General features: G+C 40.0%; 1 pseudogene; it reads right to left on the bottom strand.

Moving 5' to 3' along the window:
• Window positions 1–10,336: 10,336 nt before the first annotated feature.
• LOC125091437 (E3 ubiquitin-protein ligase Hakai-like) lies at window positions 10,337–15,928 on the bottom strand (annotated as a pseudogene).
• Window positions 15,929–22,692: the final 6,764 nt, after the last annotated feature.

The following is a 22,692-nucleotide window of genomic DNA, read 5'->3' as shown; positions in this document are numbered from 1 at the left end:
GGAACAAACTGATACGTGCAACAACGTGAATTAATATCAAAGCGTTACATTGAACAAAAGCAACCAGACACCAAAGAACACATGTTGCATGATTCCACTTAGATGAAGTATTGCAATAAGCAAAACTCATCTATAGTAACAGAAAGTAGATCAGTGATTGTTGGAGACCAGTGATAGGGTTAAGGGTTGACTGCAAAGAGGCTGGAGGGAGCTTTTTGTTGTATGAAAATGTTTTATATCTTGACTGTGGTATACACCAGTGTAAATATTTGTCAAAACTCATTTAACTTTATACTTAAGTGGGTGCATTTAGAGTTATACTCCAATAATGTTGGCCTGAAAAGAAAGTAATGCCAACTGTAAGTTATTTAATGGTAAGCAGAGTTTATCTTTTTGTGGGCCTCATATTGGGTGACAAGCTGATTTTTTCCTTAGGGGAACACCAAATGTCAGTAGGTCTTTCCAAAACAATATAGCTTTTTATAGAAACAACTATTTTTTTTTGGTACAGTAATGTATTTTTTTTTTTTTGTATGCATGGAATTACAGTTGACCCTGAACAACATGGCTTAATCTGCACAGGTCCACTTATATGTAGATTTTTAAAATCAACATATAGTACAGTACTGTAAATGTCTTTTCTTTTATGATTTTCTTAGTAACATTCTCTAGATTATTTTTTTTAAGATTTTATTTATTTATTTGACACAGAGAGAGAGATCACAAGCCCGCAGAGAGGCAGGCAGAGAGAGAGGGGGAAGCAGGCTCCCTGCAGGGCTCGGTCCCAGGAACCTGAGATCATGACCCGAGCTGAAGGCAGAGGCTTAATCCACTGAGCCACCCAGGCACCCCTCTAGATTATTTTATTGTAGGAATACAGTATATAATAAATATAACTTACAAAACATGTTAATAAACTGTTTATGTGAACTATACGGTTTCTAGCCAGCTATTCGCAGTTAACTTTTTAGGGAATCAAGTTATACGTGGATTTTCAACGGCACTGGGGCTAATATTCATATTGTTCAAGGGTCAAGTATATATTTTATAATTATGAGTACAAGTGATGTACAACAGATTCATGAACCAAAATAGTTGACTCTTAAGCATTCAATTCAACTAGTAGAAACTAAAGATATGAGTGAATTCTGCAGCATAGTCTCCGTGCTATGAGCATTAAGCATTCTACGGGCATTAGTATGTTTTGCAGAGGACTGAGAGCTTCACTTAACCTCATTAGTCAACCAAGTAGAGTTTGGTTAAGAGAGCTAAAAAATGCAGGCAGCCATGGAGCAGTCTACAACAGAGGAGTCCTATCAGTTTTAAAAGGTTTTTGCCACTGGGCTAGAGATGCAAGGAAGCACTTTTGTCCTGAGAAAGGTGACAGGTGTTGGGGAAATAGAATTAGACATAAAATCTCCTGCCAATGCCATAAATATCTCTCCACAAAATGTGGAAATGATGAAACACTATTATTATTAAGTAAGGATTAAAACAGACTGTGATGCATCACAGGTAATCTCCTAAAGAGATTATAGAGACAAAAAAGAAATCTTACCCTATTTACATAACCGGGCAGATACAATTCATTACATACATGCTGATTGTCTTTTATCAAAAGAAAAATGAAATTTCTCATATCTTTTGACAAGTAGGAAGTTACATCTTGGAGCTGAATTTCCATAGACAGGGAAATAGCCCCACCCTTCCTGAAGTTCATTTTTCAAAGAGAGGGCTCCCTTCTCCCCTAAGAATGGTATTTCTGGGATGCATAACCGCCAGGAAGCTTATTTACTATTTAAATAGATTTACATACATCTCAGAGGCAGAGATGGCATTTATAATCTCAAGTTTTCTAAAGGAAAAGCTAAAAGAAGAAGGAGAAGAGTTCTTTTTAGGCATTAGGAAAAATTTTAAATTCTTTAGATTTGTATTTAACCTTATAACTTCCCCTTTCTGTTAACTATTTTTTAGGGAACTACAGTTTTGTAATTATCTACATAGCCATTTCTACCTTTCTCTAGCAACAGTCTAAATATCTAGCAAGTCCATAGTAAAATACAGAACAAAGCAGTTATCAGAATTACAATAGGATGAGTTTTAAAAATTAGTATAGTATGTGCCTTGGGAAAAATGTTTAAGTATATCTTATCAATGGTGAATGATCAAAGCAGATTGCTAATTAACACAAAAGTGCACAAATATTCTCCTAGGAGTCATTAATTTTACAAACTGTTGTGATGTCTTTATTGTTTGTACTTTCAAATAACTAACTACTTGAAAGAAAATGAACTAGAGTATTAATTTGAAATTTTTTATGATATCACATCCAATCCAAGCCTAATCAGTAGTTTAACTCTGGAGCTTGATAGTCTAAATTTTTTTTTTTTTAATCGTCTGCCTTTTTTTTTTTTTTAAAGATTTTATTTATTTATTTGACAGAGATCACAAGTAGGCAGAGAGGCAGGCAGAGAGAGAGGAAGGGAAGCAGGCTCCCCGCTGAGCAGAGAGCCCGATGCAATGCGGGCCTCGATCCCAGGATCCTGGGACCATGACCTGAGCTGAAGGCAGAGGCTTTAACCCACCGAGCCACCCAGGCACCCCGATAGTCTAAATTTTTAACTACATTTTTTGTTAAAATACAATAAATTTCTCCTGCCTTTTCATCAATCATAGAAGGAACATTACAATTAAAGAATAAACTAGGCCCTCTGAGTAATTATTCCATCTGCCCAAATAATTCTCCCAGATGTAAAACAAAGACACTCATGGCCATTATCTAGTATCAAAGTACTACTATAAAGCACTCATTGCAGAGGTACAGATTGAACTTTGTACATGAGGAAAAATTATTTTTTTCTGAGACCCTCCTGTAATAAAAGATCAACAATAGAAAAACAGATGTTTGATAACATATATACCTCTTATATACATGGGAGGTACTTAGAACTGAGTAACTCTCTGAAATGGCGCACACCATCACCTTAAATACATCTCCAGCTAAAGGCAAAAGATGATGTTGGGGGGTGGGTGGTGGGCCCAGTGCTGGAAGGTTACCACGTGGGGAAACGCAGTAAATGAGAATATGATTGTTATGCAGATTTAAGTCACAACCTTCTCTGGAATAGAGTTCCTAGGGATTATGTCATCTTCCTCCTCCTGCTACAGGGAGGGAGAGAGCCTTAAGCGTGGAGAGTTCCTTTCTTTATGTGAGCGTTTTGTGCAAACAACGGTAACTTGCTGGTTTTTAGAGCTTCTCCCTGTCTGCTATTTCTTAAAACGAACTAAAGATAATCCGTATACCAAAGAGGCATATTTTGGGGTAACAAATTCTGCTGCCCCTCAACTTCCAGAGTTTAGTGCACATGGCTCTAATCATTTTAAGTCCATTTATAGGCCATTTTTCACCTCCATCCAAATCAGTAGTTATCCATAGATATTTCATTAACTATTATAATACAACAGGCATATTTATCTATCTATACTAGGACTAGAAAAAACTTGTATCCCAAAGTGGTTAAAAGTGACATTAGACCAGTCTTCTGTAGTTTCTATCTATACATGCAAGATTTCTGTTTTTCTATTAATCAGGCCCTTTTCTATACCACCCTTCTAATCAAACTAGTTAACAAAACATTTTTTGTATCAAATTTGGGGCCCGTGTATGATGCATATTAGTTTGACTCTGATATTATTAAAACAACTTAGTAATGAAGATAGTCTTAATCTGCCGATAATCAGATGGATGGATTTATAAGCCCAGGCTGTGTCCATACTGGGAGAATGATTTCGAGCTGACCAGAAATGTGTGACTTTAGGAGCCACTGTTGGGCATACAGAAAGAAAAAGTAATGTAACAAACAACAGGGTTTTTTATTCGAGTCAAATGCATTTCTTATAGTAACTGAAATAACTACTACTGTGACTAAGACAACAAGGCAGTCTGAGAATTATATTAAGTTCATTAGAATACCTCCTTTCAGCTGAGTTCGGTACCAGTATCAGTCCCTCAAAAAAAATTTAAGTTTCAAAGCTTTTGTGGCAACCACAATCTAGTCCTCCCGAGGAGCTGGCTTCACACGGGAAACGGGGATCTGTCTAGGTTATCTTTTACTCTGACAGCCATGCGGGTGATCAGCAGACTTCAAGTTCGCCCTCCACGTGGTGAGGCCTCATCTTCTCTCTGGAACACTTCTATGTAAAATAAATTGCTCATTGTGATGGGGGCAGTGGGGAGGACAGGGGCAGACTTCTTCTGGTAGGTCCCTCCAGGCCCTTCTGACTTTATGTCTCAGGGTTTCTAGGGGAGAGAGAAGACATTTTTAAGTACTGAACATGACTATGAAAGAATTCAGTTAAACGGGCAGAAGACGTGATTTCAGACCCAAATTCACAGTTCTGATGTACTGGATGAAAATTTACTTCTACCCTTCAGTATTATTATATTCTTCCAGCTGGTCTAAGAATTAAATTGACATGAGATAGATTAATAGGAGGAAAAACTAGGGGCGCCTGGGTGGCTCAGTGGGTTAAGCCGCTGCCTTCGGCTCAGGTCATGATCTCAGAGTCCTGGGATTGAGCCCCGCATCGGGCTCTCTGCTCGGCAGAGAGCCTGCTTCCTCCTCTCTTTCTGCCTGCCTCTCTGCCTACTTGTGATCTCTCTGTCAAATAAATAAATAAAATCTTAAAAAAAAAAAAATAGGAGGAAAAACTCAAAGTTCAATTACATGTGCACAGAGGCCCAATCATGAAACTGTGACCCAAAGAAATCACCAAGGCAGGTAGTTTTTATACTTAGCAGGCAAAAAGACAAAAAAAAATCTGTGCGGAATTGATAGGACAAAAAAAGCTTAACTTTGGGAGATTCAATTAGTAACAAATTCAAAACAGAATTTGAGTTGTGGTAGTAAATTAGTAAAAAGGATCAAGGGCTGTTGATCCAGACTTCTTGGCTCTAAATTTCTTATCTGTAGTGAGACTGATGTCTCTTTACCTCCTGTTATAAGGAAGGTAACTTTCACATTTATTTCTTACTTTGTGGAGGCAAAGGAGCAGTCAGAGAGTTCTTTCTGCATTGGCTGTCTCTTAAGTAACCTTTATTTAAAATGATCACTGTGCCAAAGAGGCATATTTTGGGGTGGCCTGCCCTTGGCCCCTATAGTACCAAACATAGGTTCAAAGAAAGGGGTAAGACTATTGTTTGCGATGATCGCTCTAATTTTTAACAAAGGTGGTGGTAACTCTCCAGGCCACTTTAAGCCACTGGATTGTTGAATTTTAGCCAGTGAGTTTGAGTCATCCATTCTAGTTGGAATATGATACCTTTTAGGAATCTACAAACATTTGCATAATTCCTGGACAATGGTCGACATAAAAGGCTTTCCTCTATCTGATTCCTCTGGGGTCTGGAAAATGGGGATTATGTGCACTAAGAGAACCTTTATCCCTGCCTGAGCATTTACTTTTGAAGAGGGAAAGATTAGGCCATTCAGATATCACACACACCACAGTTAGAAAAAATCTCTTACCTTCCGTAGGCATTAGTTCTATGAAATCAAACTGCCGTCAGGTTCCTGGTAAAGTTGGTCAGGGAAAGCTTGCCTGCACCTACCTTGGAAATGGTCTGTAAAGAATTCTGACAAGTAACAAAACACTTTAATATGTTTCACACGATTTCATCTATTTGATAGGTGTCATAAGAGTTTAGTGCCCTTAAAAATCCCTCTTAGACACCACCTCACACCAGTTAGAACGGCAAAAATTGGCAAGGCAAAAACAACAAATGTTGAAGAAGTTGTGGAGAAAGGGAACCCTCTTACTTACACTGTTGGTGGGAATGCAAGTTGGTGCAGCCACTTGGAAGACAGTGTGCAGGTTCCTCAAAAAATTAAAAATAGAGCTACCATACGACCAAGCAATTTGACTACTGGGTATTTACCCCAAAGATACAGAAGTGGTGAAAAGAAGGGCCATATGCACCCCACTATTCATAGCAGCAGTGGCCAAACTGTGGAAAGAGCCGAGATGCCCATCAACACACAAATGGATAAAGAAGACATGGTCCATATACACAATGGAATATTACTCAGCCATCAGAAAGGACGAATACCCAACTCTTGCATCAACATGGACGGGACTGGAGGAGATTACGCTGAGTGAAATAAGTCAAGCAGAGAAAGTCAATTATTATACAGTTTTACTTATTTGTGGAACATAAGGAAAGGTATGGAGGACATTAGGAGAAGGAACGGAAAAATGAAGGGGGAGAAATCAGTGTGGGAGAAGAACCATGAAAGACTATGGACTCCGGAAACAAACTGAGGGTTTTAGAAGGGAGGGTCATGGGGGAATGGGTGAGTCCGATGATGGGTATTAAGGAGGGCACGGATTGCATGGAGCACTGGGTGTGGTGCATAAACAATGAATCGTGGAACACTACAGCAAAAAGTAATGATGTACTGTATGGTGTCTAACAAAACATAATAAAAATTTAAACATTAAAAAAATAAAAAATAATCCCTCTAAAGTGATGTTGACGACATAACAATAAACTAATCAAGGAAATAAAGACTGTGGTGTAAGAATTATTTTGTTAGGTAAATTTCATAATCCAGTTGAATTTCTTTCAGCCACCCTGCCCTGCTTCAATCCATTTGCTCATTTCCTTTTGTGAGGCCTATTTTTGAAAATGAACAAAGGTTTATAGTATTAAAAGTGGAGCCTCTAAGTTTGGGTCTGTCATGTTTTAACAGCAGCTTTTGTAGCTCTTTCAGCAAAATCATTGCCTTTAGGAATTTTGTCATTTTGCCCAGTGTGAGTTCTACAATGGATACTGATAATCTGAGTAGGCAGTTGTAAAGCCTATAACAAATCAGCTTTTAATTCTTCATGAGATGCCTTAGTCCTCACTGAAGTCAACAATTCTCTATTTTTCTAAATTTGCCCTGTTGCATGACAGAAACCAAACACCTATTTATCATCAGTATATAGATTTGCTTTCTGTCCAGAGCCAAGAATTTCAGCTCTAGTAAATGCTACTAACTTAAGTGCTTTACCCAACTTAATTCCAGACAAAATACAAGCTTCCAAGATTTTATGATAAGTCACCACAACATAGAAAGCCTTGAGTTGTCTTGAGAAAGTTGACTTGAGAAAGTCCCAAGTATATGACCCATCAGGAAAATTATGGAATCTGCATTTTGAAAAGGATGATTAGATAGATTGGGGCTTAATGTTTCTTTCTGTCACAGTTGTACCATCACGATCATCCATTCAATTTCCTAATCTGGTGAGAAAGTACCAGGGTTGGGATTGAATAATAATGCTTGCTCCCAGCCAGACTGACAGTGAATCAACAAATGCTGGGTCTTACATACTTGTGAGATATGTATCACACCACATGTGGGACACTCAGGTCAATCAAGAAATCCAGTGAAAGTCTTTTCAGTAAGGGTGGTGGCTGCCACCCCAGCTCAGAAACATTCAGGTATTTTCAGGGTACCATGGCATCCAGATTGCTCTATAGTCTGATCCTAACTTTAGAGTTAAAATTCTAGAAGTACCTTTCTTTTTAGTACAAAACAAATGGAAAGGTTTTCAAAATTTGGAATCCCTAAAGCCGGGGGAAGGACTATAGCCAATTTTAATTGTTCAAATCCTTTTGAGATCCTAGGTAGCAAACAGAAGCTTTAAAACAATTATGCAATTGTACCATCAGAGATTTTCCCTGCCCTGCAAAAGCTGGAATTCATTGTTGACACTACCCTACTAGACCCCAAAATTGTCTAAGTGTTTTTTTGGGGTAGATTTCATTTGCGCAATTTTTAAAAAAGATTTTATTTATTTATTTGACAGACAGATCACAAGTAGGCAGAGAGGCAGGCAGAGAGAGAGGGAAGCAGGCTCCCCTCTGAGCAGAGAGCCTGATGCGGAACTCGATCCCAGGACCCCGGGATCATGACCTGAGCTGAAGGCAGTGGCTTAACCCACTGAGCCACCCAGGTGTCCTCATTTGCGCAATTTGCTGGCTCCTATATTACAACACCTTGTAGCCTTTAGGTAACAACAGATGCCCAAAATATTTCTTTCAGTTTGGCAATACTGCATTTTGTTCAATGTGGCTTAAGCCCATTTGAAGGCAAAGTATCGGTTTTACATTACTGAAGTTACCAGAAAGTTATCTACATATTGAATAATTACAGATCTTCCCTATGGGACAGATTTCTGTTCTCCTGCAAATGACTAGAGAAAATAGTAAGGGAGTCCCCAAACCCTTTTGGAACTCTCTAACTTCATAAGACTTACTTGTGACTTTTTCATAAGTAAAAGCAAACAAGAACATAGACTCATCCACTAGAAGAAAAGCAAAGAGCATGAAAAAAAAGGAGGGGGGGACAATACAGATCATTTACAGTAAAAACTGCAGACAATGGTACTGAAGTCAGAATAGTTGCAGGGTTAAGAACTATATAGGTTAAGGAACATAAAATTCATTTGTTTGTTTAAGATACTGTACAAATGTACACAGTAGTCAATTATCTGTATCAAATTTATCTTCTTTACTAAAAGTATGGGACTGTTACAAGGTGAAGGCACTTTCAAAATTATGCGTTTTTTCTAATTTTACTTATTTATTTTTAAAATTTATTTTATGTTTTCCCTTAATTTTAAAATATAACAAGTTTATTCCTTCAAATTGAGCTCTAAATAAAGGGCATTGTTTTATATGTGGCCATGGCTGTGCCTTTTGGTAAGCTATTTTTACAGGTTTTCTATCTCAAATTAATCTAGTATCATTATTGGGCACCTGGGTGGCTCAGTCGGTTAAGCATCTGCCTTCCGCTCAGGTCATGATCTCGGGGTCCTGGGATTGAGCCCCACATCAGGCTCCCTGTCCAGCAGGGAGTCTGCTTCTCTCTCTCTCTCCCTCTGCCCATCCATCCTGCTCCTGTGTTCTCTCTCGTACGCATGCTCTTTCGCTCCCTCTCAAATAATTAAACAAAATCTTAACAACAACAAAAATACCAATAACCAGTATTGCTGTAGTGCCCAGATACAAAATGAGAAATTCCAAGTTAACTGCAGAATAAGTAGCACCCATATCTACCAGAAAAGGCAAAGATAAGTTAATCTGAGAGAAAGGTATTGAAACATATTCTCCAGTTCCTACACCTAAGATTTCCCCAATCTATCATTTTTTGAGCCATTTGCTAATTATTTCCTGGCTGAAGATTTTGTCTTTCTGGGTTTTCTTGATCCTCTTGTTATAACTTTTGCACCCTCAAGGGACACTTCCTACACTCTCTTTTCCTCCTTGGCTTTTGGCAATAATGATATACAATTTTCCCTTCTTCCTTTGCTTCCTTCATAGGTTGACCAGAGTAAGGTTATTCCCTTCAGTGAAGTGTCTTGTCACTAACCCTGTGGTTTTTCATTTCCTCTCTTCTTTGTTTTTCTGTAGATTGCCACAAAACTCAGTAGCTAATGCTACGCCTAAGTTCTTTTGCCTTTTCAGTCTATGTGATTGCCTTTCCCTAACTTGAGTTCGGATAATTGGCAAGACAGCCAAGACAAAGGCGAATAGTACTAGAGGGTGATTTTGATCTGCCCCTGCTTCCATACCAGTGAATATTGAAAAAGCAACAGATTGCTAATGAAAATCAGTTGGGAACTCACTTATGTCTGGGTACCTCTTGGTAGTGTCTCCCAGCTCATCATTAACAGAAAGGCATTAAGTCACCCTCCTTGATGGTTTTCTAATGCCTTTAGTTCTACAGTTGTAAAGGGTGGCTGATAGCTTCCCTTGGCCATGATACGCATTGTCATTTCCCAGTCTCCAACATGTTTGCTCCATGACCTCAGTGAAATTTGCTGGTTGCAGAATGCCTAGCAGCCAGTGCACATGTCCATATGTGGGACTACAAACTGAAAATGCCATGGAGCACTTCTGGGCTCTGGGCACAGAAAAAGAAGTCTTTAAATGACTAATAGTGGAGTGCCTGGCTGGCTCAGTCAGTGGGGCATGTGACTCTTGATCTTGGGGTTGTGAGTTTGAGCCCTATATTGGGTGTAGAGATGAAAAAAAAAATTTTTTTTTTTTGAGAGCAAGAGCGAGGCAGAATGTGTGGGGGTGGGTGGGGGAGAGGGAGAGAGAGAATCTTAAGCAGGCTCCATGCCTAGTGTGGACCCTGAGATCATGACCTGAGCCGAAACGAGTCAGATTCTTAACCGACTGAGCCACCCAGGTGCCTCAAAAATAAAATCTTAAAAAAAAAAAGGGGGCGGGGGGGACTAACATCATCTGGTGAGAAAAGCAAGTGGGTTACCTTCGAGGCCCGAATAGCCTCTCCACGGCCTCAGCTGCACAGGTTTTCCGAATAGGAAGGGCAGGTTTTCCTTATACAGGCCTTGGGGATATTATGGGTTCGGTTCAGACCACTGGAATAAAGCAAATATCACAATAAAATGAGTCAACTATGTTTTTGGTTTCCTGGTACATATAAAAGTTATGTTTACAATATACTGTAGTCTATTAAGTACACAATAGCATTGTGTTTAAAAAAACCACGTGCAGGGGCTCCTGGGTGGCTCAGTGGGTTAAGCCTCTGCCTTCGGCTCGGGTCATGATCCCAGGGTCCTGGGATCGAGCCCCGCATCGGCCTCTCTGCTCAGCGGGGAGCCTGCCTCCTCCTCTCTCTCTGCCTGCCTCTCTGCCTACTTGTGATCTTTGTCAAATAAATAAAATCTTTAAAAAAAAAAAAACCATGTGCATACCTTAATTTTAAAATACTTTATTGTTAAAAATACTAACCATTATCTGAGCTTTTAGTGAGTTGAAATCTCTGATCACAGCTCACCATAAAAGGTACAGTATTTTAAAGTTTTCGTTGTCATGAGAATTACCAAAATGTGACAGAGACACACAAAGCCAGCAAATGCTGCTGGGAAAACGATGCCAATAGACTTCCTCAACGCAGGGATGCCGCAAACCTTCAATTTGTAAAATATTCAGTATCTGTGGAACACAGCGAAGTAAAAGCACAATAAAAGGAGGTATGCCTATTGAGAGAAAAATGTAGGATTATACAGCACTTTGGTTTCTTTTCTCATGTTGATATTTATCAGGCCTAACATGATTTTTGTCTTTCCATGTGGCCAATGCAGCCACTCTAAGCTGTTGCCTTTGTATAGAGACATAATCTTTTATCCAAAGTCCTGATTTTTTCTTGATCACATTTCTTTTTCATGTTTGCTCTCCTAGTTACATGTTTTGTGTTTCCTAAGGAACTCTTAAAAGTGGATTTCAGGGGGCGTCTGGGTGGCTCAGTGGGGTAAGCCTCTGCCTTTGGCTCAGGTCGGGATCTCGGGGTCCTTGGATCTCTGGTCAGCGGGGAGCCTGCTTCCCCCACTCTCTCTCTGCCTGCTCTCTGCCTACTTGTGATCTCTGTCAAATAAATAAATAAAATCTTAAAAAAAAAAAAAAGAAAGTGGATTTCAGGGCTGAGACATGAAGTGGAATCACGCTAGGACGCCAGGCATACAAACATGGGCCCCCCCCAACAGGGCAGATAATCAGTTACCAGCTAGAGAATTTGTGTCCTTGTCTTTCCTTGCAGGGAAATCTACTCACGAAGGGAACCACCATGTGAAAGATTGCTGCTTCTTTCTTCTCAGGAGTCGATTTGATATAGGGAAAGATTGAGATGCAGAGAGAACTGGTACTGCAAAGAAATGAGGGTGGCTCTATGGACAAGAAAGTGCTTTAGTTTTTCCATTTGCCCTCCCATTGTTCTCAGTCTTTCTGCTTATCAAATCACTTTTTACATTCTCCTTAGAAGGACAGTCATCCAGTAAATGCCACTAATTCATATGCTTCGAATGAGGCACGTCTAAGAACCCCTTCAAATATGTTCATTTGTCCAAATCAAAGAAACAGTCCTCGCCACCATAAGACTGGGTCCTTATAGATATGCCCATTCCAAATGTGACAGAGAGATACTAACAATTTAAGAAAAAGCCCTGCAGGCAACGTTTCTGGCTTTCTACAATTTTTCTACCATCAATGTTAATAATGATCCTGATGAGGATTTTAGAGCTGGTATCACCTATGCTTACTCAATAATAAAGTCTTGAATTGGGAGAGGGTAGTTCATCTGGCTGGTATTCCAAAATAGTGGAGAGCAAGAAAGCAGACTTTTCTTAATTCAGGGTTTCTTACCTGAATGTTGTGTGTCTGCAAGACTTTTCAGCTGATCCACCCAATTCAGGAATTGCCAGATAAATCCTTACTGCCAAATCATTGGGAAACTATAATTAAATATAAAATTTCTTGCGAAGCCACTAAAACTTCTTCATAAAACATAGACAAGAATGAAATGGTTTTGTTACTGAATAAGCTTTAAATGAGACTGCAGTGTGCAATGACAGGCGATCTACTAAAGAGACTGTATAGACCAAAAACCCTCCTACCCTTTTCCCTACACCTACACGTTAACCCATGTTGGAGTTCATATTCAAAGAGATGGCTCCTTGGTCCTCAGCAATGACATTCCTGGTATGCAAAACTGGAAGAGGCTTATTTAGCTTTGAAAAACATTTACATGCATTTTAAAGAGGCTGAGCTAGCAATTATAATCTCATTTTCTGAGGAAATTTTAAGAGAAAAGTGGAGGCGGCGGGGGGGGGGGAGGAGGAAAGTTCTCTACTTTTTGCTCTAGGGAATTTTTTTTAAGTGATTTTTTTTTTAGATTTACCCCTATGCTGGCAAAGAACAGTCAAGGTCACGATCCTAGAGGGCCCTATACTACCTAATAAATTACCCAGATAAGGTCTCATACACAGGAAGAAGAAAAGTCCTTAGTAGCTGGATCTAGAGTATGAGGTGAGCTCTGGCTCTCAGGTGTAAAAACAAGACAACAAAATGGAGTCACTTAGGCTAAGCCCCATGTGACCAAATCCAGACATAACTTAATTGTAGTTTTAGTTCTCTCTGAAATGTCATCTTAAACCAGTCAATCAGTAATCACCTGACCAGTCCTAGTTAAGAAATCTGCCTGATAGATTTCTGCCATCCCCTAAAGGAAAATAACCCTGCAATAACCAGTCTGCTTTTTGGCCTAGTATAACTTCCCTGTCCCCCTTCCCGTCTACCTATATAAATCTTTCATTTTATATAGCCCATCAGAGCAATTTCTATCTGCAAAATTGGATACTGCATGATTCAAATTTGATTTTTGCTCAAATAAACTCTTAAAATGTCTAATATGCCTCAGTTTATATTTTTTAAGTTTTTTTTTTTTTTTTTTTTAGTAATCTCTACATCCAATGTGGGGCTCAAACTCATGACCCCAAGATTAAGAGTCCCACGATCTTCCCATTGAGTCAGCAAGACACCCCTCCTCAGTTTATCTTTTTTTTAGTATCAGTGAATAGATTTTTTTATTGTTAAAGTTATATTTTATTTTATTTTTTCATTTTTTAATTTAAATTCAATAATCCAACAAATAGTACATCAGAAGGATCTGATGCTGGTTTTGACAGATTAGGGCTAGAGCTACTCAGATACTTTAGGTTTGTATGGCTTCTAGAATCCAGCCTGCAGATAGTTGGGGTCACGAAGCCTCAGCTACATTAAAAAAAAAAAAAGCAATATGGGGGGCCCCTGGCTGATTCAGTCGGTTGAGTGTTTGCCTCTTGATCTCAGCTCAGGTCTTGATCTCAGGGTTGTGAGTTCAAGCCTCACACTGGGCTCCACCGTGGAGCCTACTTAAAAAGAAAAAGTAATTTGGGCCTAGAAACAAGATTAGAAGTTATAGAGAAATAGATTTGTGTATAAAGACATTATTTTTTTTATAACCAAATTGAAATTTACTCATTTTACCTCAGTTAACAAACTATATCACAAGAAAAACTAAGCATGTTTGGGGCACCTGGGTGGCTCAGTCGTTTAAGCATCTGCCTTCGGCCCAGGTCATGATCCCAGAGTCCTGGGATGGAGCCCCACATTGGGCTCCCTACTCAACAAAGGAGTCTGCTTCTCCTCTCCCCCTCCTCATGTTCTCTCTCTCCCTCACTGTCTCTCTCAAATAAGTAAATAAAATCTTTAAAACAAACAAAAAGAATAAGCATGTTTGGGTGCCTGGGTGGCTCAGTTGGCTAAGCAACTGCCTTTGGCTCAGGTCATGATCCTGGAGTCCCGGGATCGAGTCCCACATCAGACTCCCTACTCACCAGGGTGTCTGCTTCTCCCACTGCCCTCTCTCCTCTCATGCTTTTTCTCTCTCATTCTCTCTCTCTCAAATAAATAAATAAAATCTTAAAAACAAAAACAAAAAAAAACTAAGCATGTTTAACCAAAACAATACTTCTGAAAGTAGAACACCATTTTCTTTTTCAGGAAATAATATTGCAAATGGTTGCTTCTGGGTCAATTTACCACAGTAGAGGAGCAAAGTAGTTAAAGCATAGCTATGCTCAACCGAGCCGTTTTTCTGCACAATTGTAAAATACCTGAAAACATTCCTAAGATCAAGGTTTTATAACCATTTTAAGAGACAAGACTTTAAATGTTTTATAGCTACCTCTGTAAGAGGGGCTTTCCCGCCCCAAATGGTCAAAGCTTAATTAGAAGGTTGATGATACTTAAGTTTTTTTTTTCTCATCATATCTTCTGTTCAAAATACTATTGCGGTTGGTAATATCACGTGTATCTTGTCTGATCTGGATGATACAGTCCAGAAAGTAGGGTTTGAGAAGATAGACCCTACACTCATGAAGGAAGCCTTGGCTCTCTGTCTGCAGGCCGTATACTCATGTCCCCTTCCCCTAGTTTTATAAACAGAGGACTCTGAGTTCCTTGACTTTCAGTGAACTGGAGTAGAGAGTGTGAATTACAATGGTGAGAAGGGTGTGCACTTACAAGTGAACTATCCTGTTTGAAGTGGTACAGGTCCTGGAGGCAAATATTTCATATAAGGTAGAATCTGAGCAATAATATGTCTGTGGAGAAGGCGCTGGAGAAGAAGTCACTGGTAGACCTGAAGCTTGGCTTCAGGTGGTATTTGATGAGGTATTCGATGGCTCACTGGTGGTGGAGGTGAGAGTACAGTACAAAACGTTTCTCTGGAGGTATAATATGACGAGAGTTCAATACCACTGGTTGACGCTGATATTCAGGATGATGGTGAGCTCAGGTGTAGAGACAGGAGGTAATGGTTCTCAAGCACCAGAATCTGAGTCATTAAGTTGCTATGTTTTCTTGTTGAAATACAGAGGTTTCCTGACTCGCTGAAGGAAGTTGAGGTGAAGCTGTGTACGACGAACTCCGCTGGAGGAGCATAAATATCTTCTTATGGCTTGCGCAGTACATGTTGGAAAGGAAGTGGTGGTATAAAACGCTGCCTTGTTGGAATACGGTTCATATGATGCTTGTCTTATATAACAATCAGAGATTTCATGTGGCGCTGCAGCAATACGTAGGATGAACATTTTCAAGTTAAGGACGGGCAGCAGGGTCTCTGGAGCTCATGTGGCGGTGGCTGATATGAGCATCTAAATCTCGTTGAGACAAGTACGTTCTCTTGCATCCCTGAACAGTGCTGCACATGAATAGAGAACCTTGTCCATGCTCCTCAATTCGGTGAACATATTTACTACAGCCTGGACATATCTTATCGCCTCCTTTTTCATGTAAAATAGCACAGGCATAGCAAAAAGCATGCTTACACGGAATCATCCGCCCATAGATTTTAATGGGCAATTCGCATTTGTCACAGAAATGAACCGGGGTGTTATCCTTTTCACCCAAGATGTTTATCTGAAAGTCCCAGAAAATATCTTCACTAGACCTTTGCTCATTTCTAAACGATTCGTCCCTATTAAAGTTGTACCGTTCTTCCTCACTAGCATTGAGTTCTTCAGCGCGCTCCATGATTCGACTTTCAGAGCACGATGGGAACGGAAGTCAAACCCACTGACCCAAGGGGCGCATGCGCCCTACCCTCTTGAACCAGTGAGGCGGAAGGGCAAGTGGGTTGCCCCAACTTTGACCTCTTCTTACATATCCCCATTCCGGTGATGGAGTTGGGCAGGAAAAACAGGAAGTGTTTCAGAGTGGAGTTTGGTTAGACTGCTTTTTTTTAATGCTACAAGAAAAAGTAGTCTTTGACTGGAGAAAGAGACTAATCTGCAAGAGGGGGGGCGAGGAGGCAGGGGGGTGGTGAGTGGGGGAGGAAGGGTGGCAGGGAAGGTGACCAGGTGGGGGGCGGGGGGGGGGGGGGGGAGAGGGGGAGGAGGAGAGAACGGGCAGGCGCAGTAATACCTGAAGGCATATACCTGAGGAAGCCTAAAATGTGTCCTTTTTTGGGTAAAAGCCCATCCATTATATGAAATGTTCAAATAGAGACTGGATATCTTCTTGTCAGGATGCTGTAGCTCTGGCTTCTCAAACTTTTCTGCCAAAGTAACCCTGATAGTAGAGACAAGTAAATTTAACTGTGAGAGTGAGGGGACACAGTTCTAGGTACCTCTGAAAGCAAGATATTTCTTTGAATAGTTGTACTTTACCTTACAATTACATGAAGATAACTTGTTTTAAAATGTTGGTTTAGGGGTGTCTGGGTGGCTCAGTGGGTTAAAGCCTCTACCTTTGGCTCAGGTCATGATCCCAGGGTCCTGGGATCACCCCGCATTGGGCTCTCTGCTTAGCAGGGAGTCTGCGTCCCTTCCTCCCTCTCTGCCTGCCTCTCTGTCTACTTGTAATCTCTGTCAAATAAATAAATAAAAATCTTTAACAACAAAAAAAATAAAATGTTGGTTTATTGTATTTTGTTTTATTTTATTTTAGAAGTTGGTTCATTTTAATTAAAAAAATACTGCTTTTAATTACTTAATTAAATTATGTGACTTTCTCCCTGCCCCTAAAGTCAGTCTTTTTTTTTTTAAGATTTTTAAAATTTATTTATTTGACAGAGAGAGACCACAAGCAGACGGAGAGGCAGACAGAGAGAGAGAGAGAGAGAGAGAGAGGGAAGCAGGCACCCCGCTGAGCAGAGAGCCCGACGCGGGACTCGATCCCAGGACCCCGAGATCATGACCTGAGCCGAAGGCAGCAGCTCAACCCACTGAGCCACCCAGGCGCCCCTAAAGTCAGTCTTTGAGTGATTGTGATACCCCAGGAAGGTGTGCAGGATATGTACCAAAGGTTGCATGTAGCACACTAGTATATCTCCACTCAGTGTTGGCACACTACTTTGTGCTACACTGCCCACAGTAGCTCCTTTACTGAGGAAAAGGCCATCCGGTAGGACTTAAAAATACTTTTTATACAGAATCCTGTATAATAATATTTGTATATAAGAATATCTATGAATAAAAGTTAAAGGTTGAAAGTCCCAACAAATTAGGAAGATGATGAGTCACATTATAAAATGTCTTCCCCGGATTTCTAATTTCAGTTCTTTAAATATTACATCCTCCTGGCATATTTGATGTGCATTTATAGAACATTAACAACTTGGAGGAGAGACCTAAGTAAAATAAAAAATTCAAGAGCAAATCAGTGATCACTCAAAGATGAAGATGAAACATAAGATCATTCGTTTATGGAAAGATAAGGCTGGATTTACAGCAATGCCATTAGTATTCACATTTTGGGAACTTAGGTCTACTGTAAAGTGAGGCTCACCGTCACTGTGATAGCTTCATTCCACACCGTCCAGAATAAGTGCACTCATTTTCATTACAAGACAACTTTGCAAAGGAAGTAATGAACTATGATGACCAAATATGCCAAATATGCGATTAAAAAAATAATTAAAGGGTAGGTCAGAGCAGGAGATTGCCCTCATTAAGCAGATTACCCATTCTCCACTGAAACGCCAGCGCATAGTCAAAGCTGACCTTTGCCAAACAAAAAGAGTCAGCAGGGATGTTGCAGCAGCTTCAAAATACTGCAGAGAAAAGAAAAATAAAAAGCCATAAAAACATTTTTTGATGGTCTCCATTTAGATACTGGAATTGCTGAAGCATATAGGTAAATCAGAATATTTTTTGCAATTATGCTCCGTGATTGATGCTGGGGATTTGGAGAAATGGAAATAATGGGGAGTTGACAAATTTTCACATTTGCTGACACACTTTGTAGAAGAAAAAAATATATAGCCACATGGAACATTTTATCAGAGAAGGTGAGCAGGAGAGTGAATGAGCAACAGAGTAGGGTTAGAAAGAATAAGAGACAAGCCCCCCTTTTCACGTTGGAAACGATGATGAATCTTGCAGGTGGTTGAAAGAAGGAACCCTCTTTATCCACTCCATTACGGATGAATTCCTGAAAAGTGGCATCTAAGTAGGTGCCCGTTTTTCTCCTCTTGACCTATGATATCACTTCATGACTGTTTTGTCTTTATTTTGAATTCATCACCTGTGGGCAATTGTTACTGACCTTAAGCTTTTGGTTTCTTTGGGCTTCGGCTAAATACAGATCCGTAATTAAAAGGTCCCCCAATAATGGGTCCGTGATTAAAGGAGCGAGACTGATACAAAGCGAAGGTCAAGCAAAGCTTTATTTCCGTGCCAAGCATCGAGAATCAAACCGAAAATTCAGGGCCGCACCTCTTACAGAGAGGGCGACCCCTCTCTGCCCCCACAGACTAGCCTTTAAAGGCAAAGGCCATGTGGTTGGGCCTGGCCACGCACAGGTGGCCAATGAGATTGTAACACACAGAAAGCTGCACAGTCATGCTAGGTCACACATAAGTGACCATTTGAATTACAATTTACCCTATAGTAGACATTTGAACTAGCCTATCACTTTGGTCAGAATTGGTGCCCAAAAGGTGGGGCCCATACTCCTCGGTAGCTAGGGAGACAGTATGTGCCCCCCCCCAACTGATTGGATGTCTCCACCTGGCCTGACCCACTCTTGTATTTGGGCTTTGTTACCTGGGACTGGTTTCCGGGACTTGTTTTTAAGTAAGTCCCTGAAGGGGGGGAAGGGTCAGTTTAAGTTTTACTGCATAAACAACAAAATCACTGTTTAACCCAAGATGGAATCCCTCTGGCTAAATAGGCCCTTACAGTAAGTGTGCAAGGGGACCTTGTGACTCAGTATGTGCCCTTCTTTGTGCAAAATAATCCTGTTGGAAAAAAAGACGTAGTTTTTCAAGCCTTCTCTGTAATCAGAAGGGTACAGCTGCTCTGAGTGAAGCTGGAGTTGAGGAGCCCAGAGTCTAACCTACTTAACACCGTCCAGCTCTGGCATCCCTCTCACACACTCAGAGGAACACAGTGTGAATACTACTCCTCAAACATACAATTTCTAAGCTGGTATATAAAATAGATGAGCGTTCATATATTTATCATCTAGATTAAAAAATAATGTATTATCAGTGCATTTGAAAATCCCGCTGTATTCCTCACTCATTATCATCCTCACAGGAGGATAGCACTCTACTGAATTGTGTATTTGTCATTTTCTTGCTGCTTTCACTTAAAAAAAATCATGTATGTATATGTCTTTATAAAAATATTAGTTACTTTTGCATCTTTTCACTTTGTAAGTATGGAATAACACTGTGACTGTCTTTATTCCCTTAACATTATATTTCCGAGATACTTTGATATTAATGCATATATTTTATTCATTATAAAATATTTATTCAGTACTGTATTCCATTGTCTGTATTATAATTTAAGTATTCCCCTCCTGATGAATCTTTGGGTTGTTCTTATGTTTTGCAATTCTAAGTGCTTCTTTGAAGTATTCTCGTACATGCCCCTTGTACATGTTACAGAATTTCTCTAGGGGATGTATATAGGATTGATGTACTAGATCATAGAAAATGAGCATATTCAGCTTTTCCAAAGTGTTCATACTAATTTATCAGTGGGTTATAAAAGTTTTGTTTTTCATCTTCACGAGTACTTGTTATTAACAGACTCTTAATTTATTATAAATTTGGTGGTTGTAAAAAAAATTTTTTTTTGGTGTTTGTAAAATTTATGGGTTTATTTATGTAAGATTTGTTTTATTTCAGAGAGAGCATGAGTGAGAGAGAGAGCAGGGTGGTGGGGGGAGAGGGAGAGAGAGAAACAGACTCCGCACTGAACAGGGAGCCCGATGTGGGGCTTGATCCCAGGACCCTGAGATCATGACCTGAGCCGAGGGCAGAGGCTTAACTGACTGAGCCACCCAGGCACTCCAATTTATGGGTTTTTGATTTTTTTTTTTTTAAGATTTTATTTACTTAGAGAGAGAGAGAGTGTGAGAGAGAGCATGAGAGGGGAGAAGGTTAGAGGGAGAAGCAGACACCCTGCAAAGCTGGGAGCCTGATGTGGCACTTGATCCCAGGACTCTGGGATCATGACCTGAGCCAAAGGCAGTCACTTAACCAACTGAGCCACCCAGGCTCCCTATGGGTTTTTTTTTTTTTTTTTTTTTTTTTTTAAGATTTTAAATATTTATTTATTTGACAGGCAGAGATCACAAGCAGGCAGAGAGGCAGGCAGAGGCAGAGGGGGAAGCAGGCTCCCTGCCGAGCAGAGAGCCTGATGCAGGGCTTGATCCCAGGACCCTGAGATCACGACCAGAGCTGAAGGCAGAGGCTTTAACCCACTGAGCCACCCAGGTGCCCACCTATGGGTATTTTTAAAAAAAGAATTCTTAAAAGTTATTTATTTATATATTTATTTTAAAGATTTTATTTTAAGTAATCTCTACATCCAGTATGGGGCTTGAACTCACAACCCCAAGATCAGGAGTTTCAGGCTCCACCAACTGAGCCAGCCCAGTGCCCCCAAATTTATGTTTTCGTGTTGTGTTTCTCTGATTAAGTGCGTTTGAGAAGTTTTTCACGTTTTTTTTTTTTTTAATGTTTATAATTCCTCTTTTGTCAGGTATCTCTTTGTATCATTGGACCACTATTGAACAATTTGTATTTTTCTTTATTGATTTGTAGGATACTAATTCTTTGCCTGTTATGTGACTTGCAGTTGTCTTCTCTAACTTTGTAAGTTGCCTTTTCATTTCTTTGTGATGTGGTAATAAAAGTTCTCAATTTTTAAAAAAATACTTTTTATTTATTTAAGTAATTTCTACACCCAATGTGGGGCTTGAATTCACCACCCCAAGATCAAGAGTCATATGCTCTTCTGACTAAGCCAGCCAGATGCCCCAGAAGTCTCAATTTTGATTTATTAGGCTTATTAGTCTTTTTCTTTATGATTAGTGCTTTTCTAAAATGCTTAAAATGTTTTCCCTAACTTGAGGTCATAAAAGGTATTTTTCCTTGCAATTTTTGTTTTGTTTGGTCTTTCGAATGGAGTCATCTTTAATTGAATTGCAGTTGATTTTGTATATTATAATGTCAGGATGTGGGGTGTTTCCCCCCCCATATAAAAAGTCATGTGAAACTGACTTAAATGGAGTTGGGGGACACCTGGCTGGCTCAGTCAGATGAGGGTCTGCCTTTGGCTAAGGTCATGATCTTTGGATCCTGGGATGGAGCCCCACATTGGGCTTCCTGCTCGGTGGGGAGTCTGCATCTTTCTCTCCCTCTGTCCCTCCCCACTGCTCGTTCTCTCTCTCTCTCTCTCTCAAATAAATAAGTAAAATCCTTAATAATAAATAAATAATAAATAAAAGGCAGTTGGGATGCCAGGAGGCAGAACTCTCACAGTGTAACACTTCCTTTTTTTTTGTTTTGTTTTAAAGATTTTATTTGTCAGAGAGAGAGAGAGAAGGAGAAGGGGAAGCAGCAGGCAGAGGGAAAAGCAGGCTTCCTGCTGAGCAAGGAGCCGGAGGCAGGGTTCAATCCCAGGACCCTGAGATCGTGACCCGAACCAAAGGCAGCTGCATAACAGACCGAACCATCCAAGCATCCCACAATGTAACACTTTTTACAGCCCTTTGCGGAGTCAACAGGAAGAGATATACCTCATATTCCTGACAGGAAGAATCCTGTATAGTATGTTACTACTCCAGCAGGATGATGAAAGATTTTTCTCCTGCCTTGGCTGCAGCCCAGTCAATGAGAAACTCTCACAACTTAACCAACGAAAAACCATTATACTTCCAACTCCCGGTTTACTTCAATGGACTTTTTGTTCATTGGAGCGACTCACAACACCCCTCTTTCCTCTATAAAAGAATGTTGCTCTTTTTTGGGGCTCCTGGCTGGCTCAGTCAGTGAAGTGTGCAGCTCTTGATCTTGGGGTCATGAGTTTGAACCCCCATGTTGGGGGTAGAGATTCTTATAAATAAATAGATAGATAGACTCTTGCTCTCCTTTGTTCTCTGGACGTCCCTAAGGTTTTGTCTTAGCTTGTGTGTCCCAAATTACAATTCTCTGCTATTCCTGAATAAAACCATTTTCTGGCAAAATAACTGACAGTTTTATGTTTTAAGGTTAAGAGTCAATTATCCTAGAACCACGTGTTAAATAACACATTCTTTTCCTTCTGATCTGCAATGGCTAACTCTGTCATATGTCATATTTTCATAGATATGTCTGTTTCTGGATTCTTTATGTTATTCTGTTGGTCTATTTTCCTATCCCATCTTAATTCCTGTGGCTTTATAACGTTTTAAGGTTTTGGAGAGGGGAGTAAGTCTCTCCAAATTATCTTTCAGGATCATCTTGGTTTGTTCTTGGCCATTTGCTTTGTCAAGATATTTTAGGTTGGGGGCGCCCG

This window comes from Lutra lutra, chromosome X, assembly GCF_902655055.1.
Source record: "Lutra lutra chromosome X, mLutLut1.2, whole genome shotgun sequence".
NCBI lineage: Eukaryota > Metazoa > Chordata > Mammalia > Carnivora > Mustelidae > Lutra > Lutra lutra.
The sequence above is the reverse complement of the archived record's forward strand: the minus strand, read 5'-3'. Positions and strand labels throughout refer to the sequence as shown.